Below are 8,592 nucleotides of genomic sequence, written 5' to 3' on the forward strand. Positions count from 1 at the left end.
CGGGCATTTTTTCTCCACTTTCTCGCGAGACTGGTATTCTGGATGTCACAAGTTCGGATCCCACCTGGCGGGCATTTTTTCTCCACTTTCTCACCAGACTGGTATTCTGGAGGTCGTGCGTTCGGATCCCACGCGGCGGGCATTTTTTCCCCATTTTCTTTCTTTCCGAATTCTTTATCTGTTTCAATGACTTACAATATCCTACCCTTTGCTTTCCGAGGTTTTCTTGACTGCCAACTCTTAGTTCTGTGTTATTTTCAACGGGCTCTTTTTTCCTATTCTGATTCACTACATGCATTACGAGGGCCTCCGTTCTGGCAGGCTTGGTGGCATAGGAAGCTTAAGAGGATTCAACGCTGGTCGACCACTCTCGACATGTCGTAGGCACTCGACTCGTGGCCCGGGGGTTAAAAAGAAGGTCCCCTTCAACCCGAGTAGCCCGAGTGGCGCTGGCTACCACCCCCAAGCACAGGAAACAAAAATTCCTAAACATAAATACTCCAGAAAGTGGAGTGGAGTATCGCCCCGCCGGTAGCGTAGTGTTTATCGCACTAGACCAGTATTCTGGAGGTCGTGGGTTCGGATCCCACCTGGTGGGCGTTTTTTCTCCACTTTCTTTCGTTCCAAATTCTTTATCTGTTTCAATGACCTACTACATCCTCCCCTTTTGCTTTCCGAGGTTTTCTTGGCTGCCAACTCTTAATTCTGTGTTATTTTCAACGAGCCCCTCATTTCCTACTCTGATTTGCTACATGCATAGCTAGGGCCTCTCTTCTGGCAGGCTTGATGCCATAGGAAGCTTAAGAGGGTTGAACGCCGGTCGACCACTCTCGACATGTCGTGGACACTCTAGTCACGGTCTGGGGGTTACAAAGAAGGTCCCCTTCACCCCGAGTAGTTCGAGTGGCGGTGGCTACCACCCTCAAGCACAGGAAACAAAAATACCTACACAAAAATACCCCAGAAAGTGGAGGGGAAAATTGCCCCGCCGGTAGCGTAGTGGTTATCGCACCAGACCGGTATTCTGGAGGTCGTGGGTTCGGATCCCACCTGGCAGGCATTTTTTCTCAATTGTCTTTCTTTCTTTCCAAATTCTTTACCTGTTTCAATGACCTACCACAGCATCCCCTTTCCTTTTCGAGGTTTTCTTCACTGCCAACTCTTATTTCTGGGTGCTATGTATGTATATATATATATATATATATATATATATATATATATACGCACAAAGTAGAAGTACGCTCTTCGGAGACTTTATTTCCAACGTTTCGACCTGAGACAGGTCTTCCTCAGGAATGAAGGTAAAATCGTACGGACTCAGAGTGGGGGCGGCGCCCCGAAACACAGGCCACATGGGAAACAAACACACAAACGACCACACACAGCATACAGAGCTTATTCTGCCAAAGGCAGGCGAAAAAGAGCCTTCAAAAAAAAAAGGCGAAAGGATCAGGGAGGAACAAGGTGGCAAGGTGGAGGCAAGAAAGAGGCAAGGAGGAACACACTGCATGAACGCGGGTTAAGGGGATAACAGAAAATGCGACGAGTTCACGGGTGGCGAAAGGCCCAAAAAACATCCGGTGTCTCCGGGAGGGAAAAACTACAAAGCACACGCCGCCACGAGCAGTGAGTTTACATGCGCGTCACCGGTAACAAGGATTAACTAGTGACCGTCTTCAGCGGCATGGTCAAGAATGCAAGAGGGGCCAATTACTGCATCTGAAGCGCAGGGAGCCTCCACGACTTTGGGGGGTCCCGCAAAAGCCAATGGGGGAGCCCATTTGGGGCGTCGCCTTCTCCGCCTAAGCCTCCATTTGTACACGGCGTCGCGTCGTGTCGCGCCAGGTCAATGTACGGCCTGTTAACTGTTAGTACTCGGCTGTCGCCGGCACGCGTGGAGCCCTGGGCCCAATTCACGAAAATATGTCGGAGCGCGGCAATTTAAAAAAATGAAAACAAGAAGAGAGAGGCGACCGTCGGTATGTGCCGTGCCTCTGGGGCAACAAAAAAAAAAAGAAAAGAAAAAAGAAAAAGAGGGAAACAATGAAAAAGAGAAACAAAGCAACACATGAGTGGAAAGACAGGAAGGACGCGTGCACTCCGTGAACACCAGAAATTGATAGAAAACTTGCCAGGGCACTAACATCGGCCCACCCAGTGGTTGGCCGCTTTTACATGCTTCCAAAATTACACAAAATTGGAAATCCCGGCCGCCCAATTATATCGGGAATAGGCACCATCACAGAGCGAATTTCAGGTTATATAGATTACCTCATTCGCGATATACCCCCTCAATTTCCATCATACTTACGGGACACTAACCATTTTCTCCAAGAAGTCGAGGGAATGGTTCTGCCGGACGGTGCATTTCTCTAACATTGGACGTGACCTCCCTTTATACCAACATTCCGCACAGCGATGGCATCAGTGCCCTCATTCAGTCGTACAACGAACACCGCGAAGAAGACTCTCCCAGCCCGAGGGTTGTTGAGGTATTAACGCGTCTCGTATTAGAACTCAACAGTTTTGAATTTGAAAACAAATACTTTCTCCAAACAAGTGGTACTGCGATGGGAACAAAAATGGCCCCTAATTATGCACCATATTCATGCACAATATTGAAACCAAAACCCTCTCTACTTCAGACAGTTCACCTGCACTGTACAAGCGATTCCTTGACGACATTTTCATGATCTGGACAGACACTGAGCAACGACTTATTGCCTTTATAGAAGAATTCAACACAGTTCATCCTAATATCTCATTCACATACGAGTACTCTCGCACCGAAATTAGTTTCTTGGACGTTCAGGTTCATGTGCGGGCGGGGTCACTGGAGACGAGTGTGTACAGGAAACCTACAGACCGCCAACAGTACCTGCACTTCAACAGCTGCCACCCACGCCATTGCAGAACGGCTATCCCTTATTCCCAGGCACATAGATTTAGAAGAATTTGCTCCAGGGATGACGACTTTCGTTCGAACGCCAGCCGAATGCGGGGCGTCCTCGTCAAACAGAGTTACCCGCCGGCCCTTGTTGACGATGCCATTTCTAGGGCGGCAAGTTTAAATCGTAACACACTGCTACAGGGGTCGCACGTGAATGATGAGAATAATTCCCGCGCTAATTTGGTCTTAACTTTTACTAGTAGCCCACCGAACGTGAATAAAATTTTAAAAAAGCACTTCAACATTCTTCAGCAGAGCGAACGACTTTCCCAAATTTTCAGTGATCCTCCGCGTGTAATATACAGGCGCGCAAAAAGCATAGGGAACTATCTTGTCCACGCCAAAGACAGGGACGCCCAGCAATTAGGCTGCCGACCATGTGGCAAAAACAGATGTTTGGTGTGTAAACACGTGCAGACCGCGAGGGTGGCAATTAGCACACATTCGGACTTCCGATATTCTATACGTGGGTCATTCGATTGTGACTCGTCAAATTTGGTTTACCTATTGGAGTGTGGCGGATGTAATATGCAGTACATAGGACAGACGGATGGACCTTTTCGAATGCGGTTTAACAATCACCGCTATCACACCAAGGCACTCCCAAACCTTCCCTTGTCCAGACACCTAGCGATGCAAAATCACTCCTTCGATGACATTAAAGTCACGCTTCTACAGAGCAGTTTTTCTAGCTGTAGGGAGCGAGAACAATGTGAGTCTTACTTAATCTACAAAATTAATACCCTGAAGGGGGGTCTTAATGAGAGTCCTGGGACTATGACTGTAATTCGTACGCTGCATGACCATTGAAGCATAGTGACCCCGGGACATACGAGACCTTGTAGTTTTGTTGTCCTTTTGCTATCGGCCCTTCCCGCGCAAGGCATTGCACGGTCTGATGTTTACGGGCAGCCTGTTGCTCCAGGTGTGAGGTTGTACATTGTAACACCAACAACCTACCATTATGTTCCGCAGTCACTACAATTATCTCGTCCGCTCCCGACCCCCTACCAACACTTCCCTTCCTGTCCCCGCTATTTTTATTTTTATATTTTTTTCTCTCATTTCCTTGTCTCAACGCTCAGCAAGCATAACATGCCTCAATAATAACCAGATGGTACCCATTGCCTGTTTATATCACCATATGTCATAACCATTTTATATTTGAGAATGTTGAAGCTTTTAGTTCCAACCGAGCGTGTAAGAAGTATTTTATTTCGGTGCCTGGTGTGGCTTATGCCTCGGGTGTTTTGTAATCACATTGTGATCCCCAATGCTGGTGTTCACGGAGTGCACGCGTCCTTCCTGTCTTTCCACTCATGTTTTGCTTTGTTTATCTTTTTAATTGTTTCCCTCTTTTTCTTTTTTCTTTTCTTTTTGTTTTTTGTTGCCCCAGAGGCACGGCACATACCGACGGTCGCCTTTCTCTTCTTGTTTTCATTTTTCTTTAAATTGCCGCGCTCCGACATATTTTCGTGAATTGGGCCCAGGGCTCCACGCGTGCCGGCGACAGCCGAGTACTAACAGTTAACAGGCCGTACATTGACCTGGCGCGACACGACGCGACGCCGTGTACAAATGGAGGCTTAGGCGGAGAAGGGGACGCCCCAAATGGGCTCCCCCATTGGCTTTTGTGGGACCCCCCAAAGTCGTGGAGGCTGCCTGCGCTTCAGATGCAGTAATTGGCCCCGCTTGCATTCTTGACCATGCCGCTGAAGACGGTCAGTAGTTAATCCTTGTTACCGGTGACGCGCATGTAAACTCACTGCTCGTGGCGGCGTGTGCTTTGTAGTTTTTCCCTTCCGGAGACACCGGATGTTTTTTGGGCCTTTCGCCACCCGTGAACTCGTCGCATTTTCTGTTATCCCCACACCCGCGTTCATGCAGTGTGTTCCTCCTTGCCTCTTTCTTGCCTCCTCCTTGCCACCTTGTTCCTCCCTCTTCCTTTCGCCTTTTTTTTTTTGAAGGCTCTTTTTCGCCTGCCTTTGGCAGAATAAGCTCTGTATGCTGTGTGTGGTCGTTTGTGTGTTTGTTTCCCATGTGGCTTGTGTTTTGGGGCGCCGCCGCCACTCTGAGTGCGTACGATTTTACCTTCATTCCTGAGGAAGACCTGTCTCAGGTCGAAACGTTGGAAATGAAGTCTCCGATGAGCGTACTTCTACTTTGTGCGTATTCCTGCAGCAACTAAGGACTCCACTTCACGACTTTTTCTATATATATATATATATATATATATATATATTTATTTATTTATTGCTGAGGAAGTAGGTGCAAAGGGAGGGTTAATGGCGGGAAGCCCTCTTATGCTACCTAGGCATCAAGGCTGCCAGAACCGAGACCCTCGCTAGGCTTTCGCAGAATAATATAGTAAGGAAATGAGGGGCTCATTGAGGAAATACACAATAATATGTCAGCAGTCTACAACGCCAAAGGATGCATAGGGGTGTGGTTAGGCTCTTTTCTTTTTCACTACGGTTAATTAAATAAAATATTTTTTTTAATTACACAGAAGAAAGAAAGAAAAACACGCGCCCAGAGTGGGGACCGAACCCACGCCTTTCGATTACATGTCGAATGCCTTACCAATTCGGCTATCTGGGCAACTGGGTTCTCCTTCACTTTCTGGGCTATTTATATTTTACTAGAAGTGTATCTGACGCTTGAGGGTGGTAGCCAGCGCCACTCTGACTACACGGGGAGAAGGGGACCTTCTTTTGAACCCCCGGGGCGTGACTCGAACGTCTACAGCCTGTCATGAGAGGGTTACTGGCGGGAAGCCCTCTTATGCTACCTAGGCATCAAGAGCCTAACCACACCCCTATGCATCCTTTGGCGTTGTAGACTGCTGACATATTATTGTGTATTTCCTCAACGAGCCCCTCATTCCCTTACTAAATTATTCTGCGAAAGCCTAGCGAGGGTCTCGGTTCTGGCAGCCTTGATGCCTAGGTAGCATAAGAGGGCTTCCCGCCAGTAACCCTCTCATGACAGGCTGTAGACGTTCGAGTCACGCCCCTGGGGTTCAAAAGAAGGTCCCCTTCTCCCCGTGTAGTCAGAGTGGCGCTGGCTACCACCCTCAAGCGTCAGATACACTTCTAGTAAAATATAAATAGCCCAGAAAGTGAAGGAGAACACAGTCGCCCAGATAGCCGAATTGGTAAGGCATTCGACATGTAATCGAAAGGCGTGGGTTCGGTCCCCACTCTGGGCGCGTGTTTTTCTTTCTTTCTTCTGTGCAATTAAAAAAAATGTTTATTTAATTAACCGTAGTGAAAAAGAAAAGAGCCTAACCACACCCCTATGCATCCTTTGGCGTTGTAGACTGCTGACATATTATTGTGTATTTCCTCAACGAGCCCCTCATTTCCTTACTATATTATTCGCGAAAGCCTAGCGAGGGTCTCCGTTCTGGCAGCCTTGATGCCTAGGTAGCATAAGAGGGCTTCCCGCCAGTAACCCTCTCATGACAGGCTGTAGACGTTCGAGTCACGCCCCGGGGGTTCAAAAGAAGGTCCCCTTCTCCCCGTGTAGTCAGAGTGGCGCTGGCTACCACCCTCAAGCGTCAGATACACTTCTAGTAAAATATAAATAGCCCAGAAAGTGAAGGAGAACACAGTCGCCCAGATAGCCGAATTGGTAAGGCATTCGACATGTAATCGAAAGGCGTGGGTTCGGTCCCCACTCTGGGCGCGTGTTTTTCTTTCTTTCTTCTGTGTAATTAAAAAAAATGTTTATTTATTTAACCGTAGTGAAAAAGAAAAGAGCCTAACCACACCCCTATGCATCTTTTGGCGTTGTAGACTGCTGACATATTATTGTGTATTTCCTCAACGGGCCCCTCATTTCCTTACTATATTATTCTGCGAAAGCCTAGCGAGGGTCTCCGTTCTGGCAGCCTTGATGCCTAGGTAGCATAAGAGGGCTTCCCGCCAGTAACCCTCTCATGACAGGCTGTAGACGTTCGAGTCACGCCCCGGGGGTTCAAAAGAAGGTCCCCTTCTCCCCGTGTAGTCAGAGTGGCGCTGGCTACCACCCTCAAGCGTCAGATACACTTCTAGTAAAATATAAATTGCCCAGAAAGTGAAGGAGAACACAGTCGCCCAGATAGCCGAATTGGTAAGGCATTCGACATGTAATCGAAAGGCGTGGGTTCGGTCCCCACTCTGGGCGCGTGTTTTTCTTTCTTTCTTCTGTGTAATTAAAAAAAATGTTTATTTGATTAACCGTAGTGAAAAAGAAAAGAGCCTAACCACACCCCTATGCATCCTTTGGCGTTGTAGACTGCTGACATATTATTGTGTATTTCCTCAACGAGCCTCTCATTTCCTTACTATATTATTCTGCGAAAGCCTAGCGAGGGTCTTGGTTCTGGCAGCCTTGATGCCTAGGTAGCATAAGAGGGCTTCCCGCCAGTAACCCTCTCATGACAGGCTGTAGACGTTCGAGTCACGCCCCGGGGGTTCAAAAGAAGGTCCCCTTCTCCCCGTGTAGTCAGAGTGGCGCTGGCTACCACCCTCAAGCGTCAGATACACTTCTAGTAAAATATAAATAGCCCAGAAAGTGAAGGAGAACACAGTCGCCCAGATAGCCGAATTGGTAAGGCATTCGACATGTAATCGAAAGGCGTGGGTTCGGTCCCCACTCTGGGCGCGTGTTTTTCTTTCTTTCTTCTGTGTAATTAAAAAAAAATATTTATTTGATTAACCGTAGTGAAAAAGAAAAGAGCCTAACCACACCCCTATGCATCCTTTGGCGTTGCAGACTGCTGACATATTATTGTGTATTTCCTCAACGAGCCCCTCATTTCCTTACTATATTATTCTGCGAAAGCCTAGCGAGGGTCTCGGTTCTGGCAGCCTTGATGCCTAGGTAGCATAAGAGGGCTTTCCGCCAGTAACCCTCTCATGACAGGCTGTAGACGTTCGAGTCACGCCCCGGGGGTTCAAAAGAAGGTCCCCTTCTCCCCGTGTAGTCAGAGTGGCGCTGGCTACCAGCCTCAAGCGTCAGATACACTTCTAGTAAAATATAAATAGCCCAGAAAGTGAAGGAGAACACCGTCGCCCAGATAGCCGAATTGGTAAGGCATTCGACATGTAATCGAAAGGCGTGGGTTCGGTCCCCACTCTGGGCGCGTGTTTTTCTTTCTTTCTTCTGTGTAATTAAAAAAAATGTTTATTTAATTAACCGTAGTGAAAAAGAAAAGAGCCTAACCACACCCCTATGCATCCTTTGGCGTTGTAGACTGCTGACATATTATTGTGTATTTCCTCAACGTGCCCATCATTTCCTTACTATATTATTCTGCGAAAGCCTAGCGAGGGTCTCCGTTCTGGCAGCCTTGATGCCTAGGTAGCATAAGAGGGCTTCCCGCCAGTAACCCTCTCATGACAGGCTGTAGACGTTCGAGTCACGCCCCGGGGGTTCAAAAGAAGGTCCCCTTCTCCCCGTGTAGTCAGAGTGGCGCTGGCTACCACCCTCAAGCGTCAGATACACTTCTAGTAAAATATAAATAGCCCAGAAAGTGAAGGAGAACACAGTCGCCCAGATAGCCGAATTGGTAAGGCATTCGACATGTAATCGAAAGGCGTGGGTTCGGTCCCCACTCTGGGCGCGTGTTTTTCTTTCTTTCTTCTGTGTAATTA

At 47.9% G+C, this 8,592-nt stretch overlaps 1 non-coding gene across 1 annotated transcript; it reads left to right on the forward strand.

Moving 5' to 3' along the window:
• The first annotated feature begins 525 nt into the window (after positions 1-525).
• Positions 526-598, forward strand: Trnat-agu (transfer RNA threonine (anticodon AGU)). Its single transcript has one exon. It is a non-coding gene; the product is annotated as a tRNA-Thr (tRNA).
• Positions 599-8,592: the final 7,994 nt, after the last annotated feature.

The sequence above is a fragment of the Haemaphysalis longicornis genome, unplaced genomic scaffold (genome assembly GCF_048455015.1).
Source record: "Haemaphysalis longicornis isolate Haplotype H1 unplaced genomic scaffold, Haemaphysalis longicornis Haplotype H1 scaffold_13, whole genome shotgun sequence".
Taxonomy (NCBI): domain Eukaryota; kingdom Metazoa; phylum Arthropoda; class Arachnida; order Ixodida; family Ixodidae; genus Haemaphysalis; species Haemaphysalis longicornis.